The sequence below is a fragment of the Tursiops truncatus genome, chromosome 7 (genome assembly GCF_011762595.2).
Source record: "Tursiops truncatus isolate mTurTru1 chromosome 7, mTurTru1.mat.Y, whole genome shotgun sequence".
NCBI lineage: Eukaryota > Metazoa > Chordata > Mammalia > Artiodactyla > Delphinidae > Tursiops > Tursiops truncatus.
In genome coordinates this window covers 43,600,652-43,618,992 of record NC_047040.1, presented here as the reverse complement: position 1 = coordinate 43,618,992, position 18,341 = coordinate 43,600,652, and the positions used below count along the sequence as shown (strand labels likewise).

Genomic DNA, 18,341 nt, shown 5'->3' with positions numbered 1-18,341 from the left:
TAAAAGAGCACAAGGAAGTCTGGGGGACAGATTGGGTGAGTACACTGTTCAGTCACATAAACCATTCGTTTACATGTCTCTAAGGAAAAAAAAAACACTGTCCAACTATGACTTGAGGCTTTCTTATAACACAGAATGAGTTATTTGGACAACTGATTAAAAAAATCATTTATCACTCTTTTGCATAATGAAGAGGTAAATTAATCAGAATAAATTGGTTAAGGTAATCTCTAAAAGAAATGCAAATCAAAATTACAGTGAGGTACCACTTCACACCAGTCAGAATGACCCTCGTTAAAAAGTCTACAAATAACAAATCCTGGAGAGGGTGTGGAGAAAAGGGAACCCTCGTACACTGTTGGTAGCAATGTAAGCTGGTGCAGCCACTGTGGAAAACAGTATGGAGTTTCCTCAAGAAACTAAAAATAGAGTTGCCATATGATCCAGCAATCCCACTCCTGGGCATATCTCCAGACAAAACTCTAATTCAAAAAGACACATGCACCCCAATGTTCATAGCAGCACTATTAACAATAGCCAAGCCATGGAAACAACCTAAATGTCCATTGACAGATGAATGGTAAAGAAGGTGTGGTACATATATACAATGGAATACTACTCAGCCGTAAAAAAGAATGCAATAATACCATACTGCAATAAGGCAGCAACATGGGTGGACCTAAAGATTATCATGCTAAGTGAAGTAAGTCAGAAAGAGAAAGACAATTACCATATGATATCACTTATATGTGGAATCTAAAATATGACACAAACGAATATATCTACGAAACAGAAACAGACTCACAGACATAGAGAACAGACTTGTGGTTGCCAAGGGGGAGGGCAAGGGAGGGGTGGACTGGGAGTTTGGGATTAGCAGATGCAAACTCTTATATGCGGAATGGATAAACAGTAAGGTCCTACCATATAGCATGAGGAACTATATTTAATATCCTGTGATAAACCATAATGGAAGTGAATATGAAAAAGAATGTATATACAGCCACAACTAAATCACTTTGCTGTATAGCAGAAATTAACACAACATTGTAAATAAACTATATTTCAGTAAAAAAAAAGTACTCTCTAAAACTTCTGCACATTTAGAGGCTTGTGCTTCTGAATCACTTTTGAATTCAGAGTCACTGGTATCTGTGGTTTTCTATAGACACTGTGTCACCAAGAGCGTGGCTGAGGCAGCATTTCTTAAGAGAGTGTTCATTATTATCTCAACGACTTTTCCCCAAGCCAGTAACACCCATTATGCAAGTTTTAAACCTGGAGCTTTATGAATCCTCCTGGAAGTTGCTGGAAGGTGTTCAGACAACAGGTTTATACTCCTAACTCAGATAACCTCGAACGATTTGCTGTCTGAAGCTGTGCAGTTGTCCAGTCAGGCCCTGATGGGAACAACCAAGTCACTATATTTTCAGCAAGTTCATTTTTTAATGGACTAATTTCTCACGATGTAGGCAACTATGTCATGAGTGCTGCTTGGCAAAATGTGATTGTCACAGATTATGTGTCCTGATTTCAGAGATGCTGAAATGTAAAAATTTAAATGAATAAAATAAAATAAGGGTGTTTTAGAATCTCTTAAATAGCATGCTTACCTATGGAGGAAACTGCACTGAAACTCAGGCTTAAAGATCTTTGAAAACTTGATGGACAGAAGGAGGGAGAAAGCTCTGTGATTTAAACGCTATAGACAGTTTTTGCCTCCCTAGAGATGGCAGCTAGAATTCACCTTCAGGGTAGACTGTTCTCTTATTTTGAGAAAATCATCAGAATGAGTCATTTAGGTGTCAAACCTAAGCAAAGGCCTTGTTCTGAGCTGTTGACTTTCAATCAGGGTGACTCTGAGTTGTTAAACATCTTTGTTTTATAACCTAACAACAAATGCCTGTTTTGTAATATGCAGAATTGCATCTCTGCACATTGTATTTGCCCTTTGATAAATATTTATTATCTTCAAAGAGTGAATTTAGACTAAATCGTGCCTGGAAAGTACCCCTTATTCATTTGGAGATTTGTGTGCACCCTTGCTCAGAAGCAAAATCTGGAGATTGCATGAAGGATGAGTAGACAAGACATGCATCTCACACTAGTGGGCAGACTACACCAAGGACAGAATTGCACTTGGTAGGGCTCATGTCTGTGGGCTACATAAGGTCAAATAATCTAGAAAGTACTGATGTTGCACTGTTGTGTTTTGATGCATTATCCTACTGGGAACCATGGGACAAGTTCATGATTCTGTTGGTCTGTCATCTTAGGAAAGTAATAAGATGCTGGCCCCAATGAATGATGATTGGAGAAACAGGCCTTGAACTGGAGGGAGGAAACATCTCCTTCCCATGTCTGGAGCTTGGCAGTGGGCTTGTGCTTGGAGTTGTGGATACCTTTGACCTGCTTCTGGTGTTGGATGGAGCTGGACAGGGATGGGAACTAAACAGGCATATCTTTGTGGAAGACTCAGAATGGGTTTGAACCTTGCTGGGTTCAGAGTAAGCTCATCTGGTAACCAAATCCAGCAGCAGTACCAAAATGTACTTCTCTGTTGCTCCCCAACCTTCAGTTAAGGTTGTTAAAAGTGCAGCCTTGTCTCTGAGGGCTGTAGTGAATTAAGGTAAGGTCTGTTTCACAGCTGAGGTGATATGACACAGAGGAGAGTAGGATGCTTTTCCTCCAAAGTCAAAGAGGTGGGAGCAGCATATTAGGAGTGAAAGGGTTTTCCCTGCAAGCCCACTGACAAGAGTGAAAACAGAAGCTTGAAGAACAGGAGAGAAGATGAAAATTTGTATGTAAAGTAAGCACAAATACGGAAAGAAATGAAAAGAACCAACCACAGTAACTCTGTGGGAATAGGTGAGAGTCAAATAGTGCCACACATCTGAGTTGATGCCCTGGGTACACTTACAGCCCAGTACAAAAATATCACTCCTACAGCCCAGTACAAAAATGCACATTTGTCATGACATTTCCAAGTTCTCAAGAAAAGGTTAAGTTTGGCAAACTCAGTTTAAGATCACATAAAACTTCATACCACCACTGAGAAAAAATTTGTACACAATTTGTTAATGTAAAGAAAATCCTTATGATACAGAAGCTCAGCCCTCAGTTATTTGGAAAACTTGAGTATCACGGATGCTGAGAAACCTGGAGAGCCAGAGATCTGCCTGTTCAATTCATGGCACTGGCACTACAGGACATTTTGAAGATAAACATGGTGTTTTCCCTGAAAGCATTTGGAGACGTTCCCTGTGTGTTTCTAACAACGCTCTAGCAGCTCATATGACTCTAACAAGCATGAATTTATCTAAATCTTTCTTTATCCTATTTATATTTGTGGACTACGCAACATCTTGAGGATAATGAGTTCCATATGTTTACTACCCACTGTATAAAGTAATGCCATCTTTTATTTATCTTTCAACTACTTTCATAGAATTTCAGTGGATGCCCTGAAACATTCCAGGATTTGAGGATGTTCTCACACTAAGCCGTAGCTAGCACAGACAGAGCTTTATGCACATAAGAAAAAAGCACCCGCTCTGGGCACTCAGTTGAGGAAAGGGTGCTCCCTCTTTCAGGCAGATGCAGTCTTGTGCCAGGTGCACGGTTCCGTGAGCAGAGCATGGCTAGGTTTCACTCCCAGCTTGGTCCCCTCCTGACTCCCTCCCCCTCACCATGCCCTTGCCTGGTGCCCCTGCTGGGTGCAACTGGTACAGTGTTATACAGCACTCCTGGGCTTCACCAGGGTTTTACATATCTTGATAATATCCTTTCTCAGCAATTATCTTCCTAAGGGATTTTAATCTTCCTATTAATTCTTAATTTAGAGCCTACTGACCCTTCTCGGGATGTGGGGTTGAGGCAGCTATAGAAAAGGGGCCAGAGGAACAAGACAATAACGGATTCTATTGCCAGGGTTTCTAGTGAGTCAAATAAGTCAGAGATGATCATCTTATAATCATAGTTTAGGTTAATTTGCCCAAGACTCACTCACTGTCATCTTGTGGCCCGTGCAGAGAGTCACTGCATACTTTTCTATCTATTTTCCAAGCTTGATGAGGTATCTTTGCATTTTATCTTCGTCAGTTCAGATCTGTATCACCTGTACCTGTCCCCTTTCAGATTTCATTCTCTATTTCCTTTCCCCAAATATGTTCAAATCCTAAATAATACAAGAACTATCACAATATAAGGTTAATACAATTTTAAGAAAAATACTGAAGATCATGAGTTTATTCCCCCTCTCTTAAAAAAAAATCTTTAAACCTGTTCTCCTTTTAGATACACTCACCTGGCCCAGTGCTGACACTTGGTTGATACACAACGCAAGAATGAATGACTAGACTCCCCTTACCGTTTGTTTTGATTCCATTTGCTATATAGAAGCAGCCTCTGCTGTAAACATTTGCAAGTCCCTCCTTTTTGTTCTGCTCAGTGAACACTGGAATCTTAGTGATGTTTGGGTTATATGTTAGATCCTCAGCAGTTAATCATCCGGTAAAATTCAGTTGTTCAACTTTCTTTCACCCCAGGTCTTTGTCCCCATATTTAAAATATATCAAGTATTTCTAAAACTAAATGTCAATTTCAGTAATAGCTATAGATGAAATACTAGAATATTTTTCTTCTTCCTACCACAGGTTTTCTGGGGGAGAAACATTCTATACCAACTTCAACCATTAGAAGTTTTTATCCTAAGCACTTTCTCTTCAACAGAGAATTTTGTTATTTTCACATTGTTTAATTAAAAAAAAGTTTAAATTATTACAAAAAATTTTAAACACACAGAAATAGAGTGAACAGTAAAAAGAACCCCCAGATACCCATCATACTGCTTCAACAATTTTCAGTAGCTCTTGAATTTAATCTAGTATAAAAAAAAATGCCTTGACTTCTACTGTCACTTAGATACCTGAAATTCTCAGACTCTTCCACTTTTTGTGAGGATTTTTATTTTAACTTCTTGCAGAAGGTTGAAAATTTATCTGTGTAATCACAAGCTCCCAATACCTCCAGGTATATAATCCACAGAATGACATGAGCTGTGGACTCAATTCCTAGTCACGGGTGTTTGAGTGCCACTCCCATACTGTTGTTGCTAGCTATTGCTTTTTGCTAATGGAGGCAATTCTCTGAGGGTTTCTCATATTTCTGCACACCTGTGAGCCAAAGCACTGACTTGCCCTTTGTTCCTTTAAAAGGATGTTTGTATAGCCAAGAGCCTTGGAAGTGAGAGGTAGTGTCTCTCTGGAACAAAGGGCAGGCATACTTATGGGCCATTATATAAAGATCTTGGTTCCCTGAGCTTGGGGTCCTTCTGTAACGCAACCTACTGCATGGGCGGATGTTACCTGATCCTATTTGCATTCCGTGGGAATTAGGAACGGATATAAAAATGCTGATTCTCAGGTTGTTGTTAGTGCTGTAATAAACTGCATCTCTGGCCTAGGAATCGCAGGCTTTCTATTAGCATACATGACACTATGGCAGGCTAACTTTTTAGTTTGCAAGTAGGGTAAATGTCAGACCCTTCACAGTTCTTGGCAGTTTGGACAATGATGGCGAGATGCTGACAAAGACATGGCTTTCTGAAAGAGAAAGCATGAGTGCCTCCCAGGCCAATTAACAGGGTTTGAGGAAAGTTCAAGGGAATCAGAAGGGAGTTGACCAAATGTTATGGCCAACTGGAAAATAAATGCTTTTGTTTGTTTGTTTTTTACTTTATTGCCTGTTAAAGAGAAGGAATTGGGGAGGTGGTTGCAGGCTGAGTTGTCAGGAAGGAGTTTCAGAGACAGTTGCCTGACCAGTGCCCTGCTTAGTGCTAACTCTCCTCCAGGTGGGGGAACTTCCTCATCGACCCAGGGGTCAACCTCAAATCTGCCCCACTGTAACAGCTAGTAGGTACTAAGATTCATCTCAGGTGGGCAGAAGGTCCCACTTCCATTCAGACAAGTTACAAAGACCCAAATCCACACTGAGCATGAAAGGAAGGAAAATTGCTATTGCTGTAGGCAAAAACTAGACAAATCAATAGAGCTTTGGCTGATTTGCCTGGGAGTTGAGGGAATGGAGTGTGTAATGCTTATCAAGAAAGAATGACAACAGCTGGGCTTTCTCATAGTTCAAATCCTCCTGCAATCTACAGTGCTAACTTTAGATCCACTTGGAGATGACAGTAAAAGGTCTCAACTTCTTTTGCAGTGGGTCCTGGCTTCTATAAGCAAGCATTGGCCTTCATGGAGAGATTTTTCTGAGACAGAAAAACTCCTGTGGGAGACCACAGATGTGGCATTGACTAGGATCCAGGCTCTTACCACTCTGGATTGGGTTTACAATGCTGATGAATGAGAATGAGGAAATGATGTCCTCCTACCCTTCTGACCTCAGCCACATTATGGAGAAACAGTTAGAGATGGAGGTCAATATTTCCCTGTCCTCTGTGACTGATGATTTTTTGATTGGTGCCTCTAGCAAAAGGCGGCTGTCTCCACCCAGGGATGCTCCCTTGGGGTTTTGGATTCATTACTTCCCTGATGCAACTACCAGAAACATTCTTTTTGAAAAGTAGCTATTAGCTTGCTACTGTGCTCTTATCAAAACTGAATGCCTAACCCATGGAAACCTTGTGACTCTCTGATATGATATTTCTATTTTTGGGTGAGTCAACTCAGATTCAAGGACTAACAAAGGGGGACAGTCCCAACAAGCTTCACTTGTCACATGAAAATGGCATATTCAAAAACACAGCCAGCTTGGCCTCAGCATCTAGGCTTTACATGTAAAAGTGGTACCTATTCCTTTGGGGGAAACTCTATGCCCCATTATGTCAGCTGAAGCAAACTCACTGGCCCTTACAGGGCTGTCAATTCACCGCAGTTTCCCTAAATGCCTGGGTCTACTTATTCCATTTATCTGAAACCTGGTGGTATTCACCGGGCTGCTATGGCTGTTCAACTTCAGTGCTGTGATGCAAAAACCAAATGACAATGAAGTTGCTCCACTCAGTGGGCAGAACTCAAGGCTGTCCTCATAGTTCTAGATAATATTATCCTTGAAGAACCTTGTTATATTTTTTACCGACTCTTGGGCTGTTGCCAGTGGCCTAGCTATTTGATCTGCCTCTTAGAAACTAAAGAACGGCAGGTTGGAGACACCCTCTTTAGGGCTGCAAACTGTGGGAATAAATTATGGCTGCCGACAGAACCGTCTGGATCAAGCCCATGATAAGAGTCTGTTCTCTGACGATACTGACTTGACTCAAGCTGCTCATTAAGCTGTTACTGTCCAGATTCTCACCATCCTTGCCTGGATCCATCACTGTACCAGACATGGAAACACTTACTATGGAAGCATCGTAGGCTGGGCACAAAGTCAAGGCCTCTAGTTTCTGGCACAGAGATTACTGCTGCATGCCAGACTTGGAACACCTGCCAAAAGTTGACCCATCTGTCTTGCACAAGGAAGGACACATCATGTGGGCCATCAACCCTACCGACTCCTGGCAGAAGAACTACATTTGACCTTTGGTCCCTTCCCAGGGCTATCCATGGGGTCTCAAGGCTGTTAATACTTTTTCAGGTTATGCTATTTCTGTTCCAGTCTGATCTGCCAACTCTGGCAACACTATTGTGGTCCTTGAAACTAATCCAGGTCAAGTTTTTGGCTGTCTGGACATTTACCGTCTGACGATGGTGTGCTTTTTATCACAAGCTACTCAGCAGTGGACTTATAGTCAAGCTATCTGATGGACCTTCCATGCCTCCTGACATCCACGGGCATCTGGTATTATTGAGCTTTGGAATGGTGTCCTCGATAATTGATTCAACAATGTTTCCAACTCTACCTCCCTCACCTCCTCCTGGTCCACACACCTTACTCAGACAATTAGATCATTGAATGCAACTCTCCCCAGAAGGGGATCAGTTTCTCTCAGCTGCTTCCTGGGTAATGATTAGGATGAAAGGGGTAGGAAGTTATATAATCCTAATTACAAAATTTAGGATTCTTCTCTGACCATTCCCAGGTAAGATGCTTTAACTTTTCTCCTAATGGCAACCCCAGGCCAGCACAGTTGGTTCACCTACTACTATTGCTGTGAATAATAAGCTGTCCTTTGTCTCTGATTTCTTCTTATTTTCTTATTTCTTCTACCAGAATACATGAAACTATGGCAGGCTAACTTGGCAGCTTGCAAGTAGAGTACAATATCAGACTTTTCCATAGTCCTTGACACTATCCCCAAATTGAACAACAGTCTGGATTGTAAAACAACAATCACAGCACAGAGCTCTACAGAAATGACGCTTGCTTTGTACCTTTCCGCCTAGTGTTGTCAAAATGATAGTGATAATTCTGTTACATGCTCTTATGGACTCAGCAAGATTATACAAAGAACATTTTGACAGAAAATGGAAATGAGTAAGATTCAGGCACTGTTTGTTCCCTTCGTATTACCATGCAGGGGAAGAAGCTGTGCATTTTCTTTGCCAGTTACTGTCACGCTTATAGGGTCCAGGGTGCGATTACCTATAGGAGAGTGCGCCTCTTAATGACCTTTCCTCAGTGGTGACAAAATGTGTACAACAAAGAATCTAATTACAGTAAAGATTGTATGCGGCACAAATCAGGGTTGCCTAACTAAATCTAATATCGTTGCTGACAGCTATGAATATGTTTAAAGAATTTGTTGTGAAAGTTCCTCTTATGTTTATTGTTGTGATTCAGCCCCCATGCAGTGAGATTACAGTTCAGGAGGTCCCTGATACTGTAGGGATAATGCTAGCTCTCACTGTGTGTGTAGGTGTGTGTGTGTGTGTGTGTGTGTGTGTGTGTGTCTGTGTGTGTACATGTGCTGCCCTTCAGAACATTTTAATGCAGCAAACCAAGGCAGAGTGAAAAAGCTGTTTTCTCATTTACTAAGAAAGGTTTCTGCAGTTAACATAAAGCACAACTTCAAAAGGTTTTTGTTTATATTAGTCAATGTGTGACAGTTCTGACAGGCAGTGCTTCACGTGTCTTCACACACATGTGATACCTGCTGCTCATGGAAACCTCACAAGGCTTGGGGGCCTAGACTGAAGATAACTCAGAGACAGTCCTGGCGATGGTCATGGGCAACTGGATGATGATATGTTATTGCTGTTCGGGAATCTGTGGATGATTCAATAAACATTCATTAGGTGTCTGCAACCTGCAGATATTATACTAGACACGAAGAGTACACAGATGCCAAAATGTTTGCCTAAATGTTTGATGAAAAGCTGTCAGTCTAGTGAAGGCAACCATGAATAGGTCTGTAAACCAATAGTTACTCTACATATGGATGTGTATACAACGTGTTAAATGGGAATACAGAGGAGGAAATGATTAATTCTGCCTGGGATTAAAAAAGAAAATTGAGAGTAGGAAGTGGTCTTGGGGTCCACTACTATGTTTGGGACTGTCACATGCAACCTTGCATCCTATGTACCATGAGGCTTAGACCACTCCAGAGGTACAGCCAGAATGGGAAGCTTTGGAGTCACACAGCTCTGAGTTTGAACTGCAGCTCAACCGTTAACAACCACTTATTAGTTATGTGACTGAGTAAGGAATTTAACCTCTGTCAAACGTGGTTTCTTTATTGTTAAAATAGGAATGATGTTTAACATTCTCCAACATAAATCGTAGCAATATTTTCTTAGATCAGTTTCCCAAGGCAAAAGAAATAAAAGCAAAATTAAGCAAATGGGACCTAATCAAACTCAAAAGCTTTTGCACTAGGCTTCCCTGGTGGCGCAGTGGTTGAGAGTCCGCCTGCCGATGCAGGGGACACGGGTTCGTGTCCCGGTCCAGGAAGATCCCACATGCCGTGGAGCGGCTAGGCTCATTAGCCATGGCCGCTGAGCCTGCGCGTCCAGAGCGTGTGCTCCGCAACGGGAGAGGCCACAACAGTGAGAGGCCCGCGTACCACAAAAAAAAAAAAAAAAAAAAAAGCTTTTGCACAGCAAAGGAAACTATCAACAAACTGAAAAGACAACCTATGGAATGGGAGAAAATATTTGCAAATGATGTGACCAACAAGAAGTTAGTATCCAAAATATACAAACAGCTCATATAGCTCAATATTGAAAATACAAACAACCCAAACAAAGAGTGGGCAGAAGACCTAAATAGACATTTTTCCAAAGAAGACTTACAGATGGCCAACAGGCACATGAAAAGATGCTCGACATCACTAAGCATTAGAGAAATGCAAATCAAAACTACAATGAGGTGTCACCTCACACCGGTCAGAATGACCATCATCAAAAAAATCTCTAAACAATAAATGCTGGAGAGGGTGTGGAGAAAAGGGAACCCTCCTGCACTGTTGGTGGGAATGTAAATTAGTGCAGCCACTATGGAGAACAGTATGGAGGTTCCTTAAAAAACTAAAGTAGAGCTGCCACATGACCAGCAATCCCACTCCTGGGTACATATCTGGAAGAAACAAAAACTCTAATTTGAAAAGATAAATGCACACCAATGTTTATAGCAGCACTATTTACAATAGGCAAGACATGGAAACAACCCAAGTATGTGTATGTGTATGTGTACACACACACACACACACACACACACACACACACACACACACACACACAACGGAATATTACTCAGCCATAAAAAAGAATGAAATATTGCCATTTGCAGCAACATGGATGGACCTAGAGGATATTATACTTAGTGAAGTAAGTCAGACAGAGAAAGATAAACACTATATGACATCACATACGTGGAATCTAAAAAAATAATACAAATGAATGTATATACAAAACAGAAACAGACTCACAGACATAGAGAACAAACTTATGGTTACCAAAGGGGAGAGGGAGAGAGGGAGGGAGTGAGGGACAAATTAAGAGTATGGGATATGATATATTTATATATGAAACCTAAAAAAAAGGTACAAATGAACCTATATATGAAACAGAAACAAAGTTACAGATGTAGAAAACAAACTTATGGTCACCAGGGAGTAAGTGGGGGTGGGGGGGGAGGGATAAATTGGGAGATTGGGGTTGACATAAACACACTACTATATATAAAATAGATAACTAATAAGGACCTATTATATAGCACTGGGAACTCTACTCAGTATTCTGTAATGGCCTATATGGGAAAAGAATCTAAAAGAAGAGTGGATATATGTATATGTATAGCTGATTCATTTTGCTGTACACCTGAAACTAACATGTTGTAAATCAACTATACTCCAATAAAATTTTTAAAAAATTTTAAAAAAGTATTGGATTAACAGATACAAACTACTATACATAAAATAGATAAGCAACAAAGATTTACTGTATGGCACAGGGAACTATAAACTTGTAATAACCTTTAACGGAATATAATGTGAAAAAAATATAAATGAATCACTTTGCTGGACACCTGAAACTAACACAATATTGTAAATTAACTACTGCAATAATTAAAAAAAAAGAATGATGGTATCACCACATTGAATTATTAAGATCAGAGGAAATAACCAACCTAAAGTGCACACATGGTAGATGCTCCATGAATATTAGTGTCCCTTCCCTCCCACCTTTCACTTCAATCCTATATTGAGGGATGTAGAAAACCCAAATTACCAGCTTACTGAGAATGAGCATTTAGTCATTCTTTCAGGGACTCATGGCAGATTTCAGAGTATTTTGGAGTTTGAAAGACAAATAATTGAGTGAGTATAGGAAAGGGAGAAACTAACAACAACAATAATATTTTTTGCTGGTTGCTTTACATACATTCTCTGTTTTAATCCTCAAAAAAAAAAAAAACTCTCTAAAGGAGCTTGGGTTTCTTCCATATTGAAGATTATTTTCCTACCTAACATAATATTAGTATTACTTAATTCATCTTGTTTTGTGTGTGGGTAAACCTCCATAACCTTGAGATGGGCTTTTTAAAAAAGTGAGTAAGGTTCCAAATTAAGGCACACTGCAACCAGATGAGACGAGTCAGCTGTAGCCACCCAGTACAGATGGAGGAACAAGGCCTCGTGTGTAAATGTGCTCCACTGATATGGAACTTGGTGTATTTTCCATTTGTGTGTAGTATATACATACTTCTTCACTAGGAGTAATTAATTCAAAATGTAAAGTTTCTTTAAAATAACTGGTAGAGAAAACGAGTCTATGTTATTTTTCAGTTTCTTTTTTATCAGCTTATCACAACTTAATGTTATACAGAGTTCATGATTGGAATGTTCCTTTATTACTCACCCTAAATCTTAGCTGGCGGTCAGGACTCTCCCAAGCCTTGGGTATGGCCCTAGGGCTTTGGAGCAGATTAGTATCCAGATAGTTTTTCTCTCATTTGGCTATGCTTTCTTCCTATTCCAGACAAGGGGGCACTGATCGGCTCAAAGACATCTGCCATGCCCTGGTTTCTCTGCTGTAAATGCTTCTTTTGGCTTCCCCAAAGCTCCTCATTTCCTTAAGGTATGGGATAAGCGGTTCTAACCAAAACACCCTAGAATACAGCACAGCTCTAAAAAAGAAAGAACTTTCTTTTTCTCACGTGATATAGATTGAACAGGAGCATTGAGGGCCAGCTGGAGGGCTGTCCCATGAGGTCATTCAGGGAAGTCGGTCCTTCCATCTGGTGCTCCACCATGCCCTAGGGTGATGTTCTCACACCCCGGGGTCAAAGATGGGCTGATGCATGTCTGAGTTTCAGCCCAAGGGAAGAATGAAGAAAGTTTACCAAGTGACTATGTCCTTAAGGAGATAATCTAGACTGAGCACACATTACTTCATTTCCCAGCGGTCTAAATTTAGTCATAAGGTCACTCCCAGTAGCAAGGAAAGCTGGGAAATGTAGTTGACGACCTAATACCCATGTGTCTAGCTAGAATTCAGGGAGTTCTATTATAAAAATGGAGGAGAAAGGATACCGAGAGATGATAGTAATCTCAGCCACACTCTAAAAGACAAAAGTTAAAAGAGAAGAGTAGTCGACTTCCCTGGTGGCGCAGTGGTTAAGAATCCACCTGCCAGTGCAGGGGACATGGGTTCAAGCCCTGGTCCAGGAAGATCCCACATGCGGCGGAGCAACCAAGCCTGTGCGCCACAACTACTGAGCCTGCGAGCCTAGAGCCTGTGCTCCGCAACAAGAGAAGCCACCGCAATGAGAAGCCCCCGCACCGCAACAAAGAGTAGCCCCCGCTCGCCGCAACTAGAGAAAGCCCGTGCACAGCAACTAAGGCCCAATGCAGCCAAAAATAAATAAATAAATTTATTTAAAAAAAAAAAAGAAGAGAGAGAGAAGAGTACCTATACAATGGTAGAACACATTTTTTTTTTGCCCCAACCAAGAGGTATTCTCCCATTTTAAAGTTTTCAGTATCTCTCCTCCACAACTATCCTTATGTGGCAGCTTCTCGCTATGTCCTCAACAGCACCCTGCCACTACACTTGCCTCCCCCAAATCCATTGTTGACACAGAAGCCAGCAGGATCTTTTTCGAATGTAAACTAGGCAACATCACTTCTCTGCTTGGAACTCACCAAAGACCTCTCTTTGCAACAGAGAATCAAATCTAAATTCTGTACTGTGGCCTGGAAGGCTGCCCTACTGGCTTCTGCTTCCTTCTCTTCCTTCTCTGTACTCTGCCAGTTTTTGCTGTTTTCCCTGAATATACCAAGCTTGCTCTCATCTTGGGTCTTTCCCTCCTGCTGTTCCTCCTGCTCGAGGCCATATCTTCACAAAGTGTCTCCTTCTAATATTCAGTCTTCAATCCAAATGTGACCTGTTCAGCGAGGGCTTCCACAAACTCTCAGCTAAAGCAGCCTCATCCTCCCAGTTACTATCTGTGACATTACCTCAAAATGTCCTTCATAACATGTGTCTTGACCACTGTTATTTATTGTTTACGTGTTTATAGCATATAAGCTCCTGGAGACAGAACACTATCTTGTTCACCACTGCATCCAGAACTCCTACTGGGCAGCTGTGAACACAGAGCAGGCACTCCGTGAATATCTGTTAGCTGATAGGCTTGAGCTTTGTAAAATAGTAGAACTATTTATCTGACAGCAATTAGCACAGGACCTTGCACATAGTAGGTATTCATTAAATATTTATTGAATGAATAGAAGTAGCTACAAACTCCAGTGAATCAGAGAGACAAAGGATGCCATTTGAAAAGTCTTTACGTAATATTTTGTGCTAAGTTAATAATTTTCTGAACATTAAAGAAATCAATAATTGTAAAAAATAGAGATAAGTATAAAGAAAAGTCATACCACTAAAAGAAAACCATCGTCGACATCTTGGTAAACATACATATAGATTTTTGTTCCTATATATGTGAATACACACAAGATTTTTAAAAATTGGCATCGTATGTATACGCAGTTTAAATAGAAAACTTCTCAAGTATAGTCACCAAGAAATAATGCTTATTTTAAAGTATGAGGATGAACATTAAGGTACATTAGACTGTGTGTTTTACTTACGTATTTCAGGTGGTGATTACAGAAAATAGAGAATGAGATTTGCATGGACACTTCTTTCAGCAGCCAGACCCATGGCCCATGCTGAGGGCTCTCTGCAGAGCAGGGAAAAAAAAATTGCTGGAAAAGTTTGTCAAGCCTGAGATGCTGCTTATTCTTATTTAGATCTAATTCTCCTTCCTTTCGACAGAAATGCACTGATTGCTTATATTTTCACCTTTCCTAGCAAAAGATAATGAATATCACTGGAAGAAAACTATCAAGACCCGTATTTTTACCTTTACCATAAACTTATATATAATACAAACTCCCATGATGGAACTGTATAGTTAGGCTATGCTACCGAAATGTCAGGAGCAGTGTGTTCCTTGGAGGTGAGGGGAAACAACTAGATTTGGAAATCTGGTGTACGAATGTATATGAATATACAAATGACATTTATAGATCCAGATATACCCATCCACCCATGAATATATATAGTTGGCATCAAGTCACTAAGCATAAAAATGTTGTGGGTGCTTACAACTTCTTTTAAAAAGGCATTATTTGCATTAAAACTATGTCTTCTAATTTCCAAAATAGTCTGTGTAAGGAGTTGGGAAATTTGGGTTAAAAGATAACAGGGAAAAAAGGAAACACTGGAAAAAAAATTGGAAAAGTATGCATATAAATATCACAGTCTTCTGTGTTTTCAGCCTCTTATATATGTGGAAGAAAGTGCACATTGTGTTTCCGATTCTGACTTTGCCCAGCTGCCTGTGTGACTTTGGCCAGGTCAATTCCCCTCCCTGAGCCTTCGTGTCTTCATCACCAAAGTAAAACAAGAGAGAGAAAAGGAAAGAAGCCAGCACTTGTTACACCAGGCAGCCCACCTAAGCAGTACAGAATGTCCCATCCAGCTTTAGCATTCCGTGATTATTACTGTTAAAAAATATATCAATTGTGTTATTTTGTACAGATTAATTATATAAGTTATTGCTTTTTTTTCCTCTTGCCTTTTTTTGTCTGTTAAAAGGATGTTGGAAAAAAAAAAGGGACCTTAAGGGCTTCCCTGGTGGTGCAGTGGTTGAGAGTCCGCCTGCCAATGCAGGGGACGCGGGTTCGTGCCCCGGTCTGGGAAGATCCCACAGCAGGAGAGGCCATAACAGTGAGAGGCCCGCGTACCACAAAAAAAAAAAAAAAAGGATGTTGGTAGGTAATTTTGCTAAACGGTGCTTTATCTGCTTAAAATTTCTTGTGTGGTATCTACCAACATTACTGACATTTTTAGTACCTATCAGTTATACTTCAAAAGCCTCTGATGCTGGTTGAAGTTTTAGTTGAGTCAAAACCCTCCTCAGGTGGGTTTACCATGGGTATTCCTAAAAGGAGGCAGCAACCTGTCTCAGGAAGACTGTGGTAAAGAACACAGCCGTTTCAGAGCTGCGGCCAGTGAGACAGGGGACTGGATGGGGAAACAAAAGTGTGCTCTATGGTGGTCAGGAGAGAAAAGGTACTTGCCGTAAGTGATTGTTGGTATGTGAAAATAAAATTATGCTGAAGTCCTCTAAATCTTGTGAATGCTAAAGACTCCATTGTATCCACAAAACAACTCTCTGGAAAGGAAACACGTGACCTGAAAATTTCCTGTTGTCTCGGACAAGGGCCTGGAGGGTGAGAAGAGAAAACAACACGTAACCAAAAGGGATGACATAAAGAATGCTCACATGGCAGTCACTGTTAAAATACACAGTTAAAACTTTCAGGATAGAAGGAACAAACTCATGGAGGCACCCCATCCAGTAGTGGAGACTCTCAGGCTAAGGCCCAGCCACAATTCTAAAACCTTAGAATAAAGTCAACGGTCCCTCTGATTGTTTACAACAATGCTTCCTTTAGAACGTCTACTTGAGGAGTTGGGGTGGAGCAACGAATAAAAAAACCCTTTCTGAGCTTGCCTCACATCTAGCTTGAAAGTAGAATTTCTTTACTGGAACTGCTGATGTGTAAGGCTACCAGTTTATGTGGGTTTCAGTGGGCTTTTAGAGCTCAAGCATGTGTATAGTCCACTTGTTTGTGTGACAACGCTGCACATACACACACGCGCGTGCGCGCGCGCACACACACACACACACACACACACACACAAACACACACACGCACCTGCCTCATTTATACCTCCAGGCTAGTGTTTCTCAGTCTCAGAACTATCGATATTTTGGGCCAGATAATTCTTTGCTGTGGGGCTGTCCTGTGCACTGTAGGATGTTCGGCAGCAGCCCTGGCCTCATCCGCCAGATGCCAGTGGCCCCTCCCTCCTCCCGCCGCCCCCCCCCCCACCAGATGTGACAACCAATAACGTCTCCAAACATTGCCAAGAGTCTCCTGGGGGACAAAATCTCCCTTAGTTGAAAATCACTGCTTTAGGCTGAGATGAGGATCTTTAGTGAAGGGGAAGAGAAGATTCCAAGAGAGTGAGGAAAGATTCAGATATTTATTCTTAAAGTTATTCTGTTTATGGAAAAGTTATTCAAAGATGCCTACAAGTGTTTTGAGGAACCTGATCTTATTCCAAGCAAGCCAGTATTACAAATACTATTTTAAACTGTAACTTATAACTGCTTTTCGACAGAATGTCTTACTGGATTCAAGCATCTGCCTTGAAGAATGCTATCGATTCAGTCACTGTTTCATCACTTGTGGCGCTGTGGCCTTCCCCATGGAAGAGCATCAAGTGGTGCTTTCCTTTCTTGCCCCAAACTTTGCAAATTACTTTGAAACACTGCCGAAAACACATTTTAGCAGAATAACTTATTTTTTACTGTGATTCTCTAAGAACCCACTGTGTCTACTAGCTAGGAGAGCAACTATCTTTATTCTTAACATAACTGAGACATAGTTATCTAGATCCATTTTACCATGTTGCCACACAGACTTAAAATATTTTGTTACCAGCAAAATTGTAATTTGCAGACAACACTGACCTTACTGAATAACCTTATGACCAAACCTCATTATCTTCAGAGAGACTAAAAATTAATATACCTTAATCTGAAGCTTCAGGATACACCCTTCTTCAGTGTTTACATCTTACCTTGTATTTTGCTCCTAAAGAATAGAAAACAACCACAAATGGTAAGGTTTTATGTGTGTGTGTGTGTGTGTGTGTGTGTATGTGTGTGTTTGTTGGCAGTAGCATTCCAGGCCCCTTCCTTCTATAATTTATTTCAACTATCACTTATTGAACACTGACTGTGGACCAGGATTTGTACCAATTTTAAGCAGATTTTATTTTCACAGAAAAATCAGATATATTTCTTTTAAAACTGTGCTGTAATTAATCTTTTCTCCATTATTTTGATATTAATGAAGATTACCACAAAAACTACTGGCTTTTCCAGCTGTAAATGTACGACAGAAATCAATGAATAGGAGAGAGGGACTCTACACAAGGTAGGCTGGGTTTTTATAAAGCCAAACATCTAGCTTTATAAGATTACACTATGTGGTGAAAATTCTGTTTCCTATTGTTTTACTACTTGTAGACAAGTAAACAAACAAAAAAATGCTCTTGGGCTAAATTTTTATTTTTGGCTAGATGGATGGCAGGCCCAGAAGAACATCACAGGTAAAACTCTTGAAACATCTGTTTCAGACAATTTCTGGAAAAAATATATACTTTCTGGCCCATAAATTATTCATCATATTTTTCCATATTTGCTACTGATTTACTAGTAATATGTTAAATGTAAGTAAATAGGAATAGCATAAATATTGCCAATACATTTAAGAGTTTTAATTTTAACTTTAATTCTTACTTGCTTTTAGATGCTATCTTCTGTGTTAGGTTCCGGCCCCTAATCTGGTG

At 40.5% G+C, this 18,341-nt stretch overlaps 1 protein-coding gene across 4 annotated transcripts in view; it reads right to left on the bottom strand.

Annotated features, from left to right (window-relative positions):
- Positions 1–18,341, bottom strand: part of NEMP2 (nuclear envelope integral membrane protein 2) — a 400,823-nt gene that overhangs the window by 89,669 nt on the left and 292,813 nt on the right. For all 4 annotated transcript variants that reach the window (XM_073807478.1, XM_073807479.1, XM_073807480.1 and 1 more), the window contains one exon: positions 14,498–16,140. The gene's annotated coding sequence lies outside the window, so the exon portion shown is untranslated. The remainder of the gene's footprint in view (positions 1–14,497; positions 16,141–18,341) is intronic.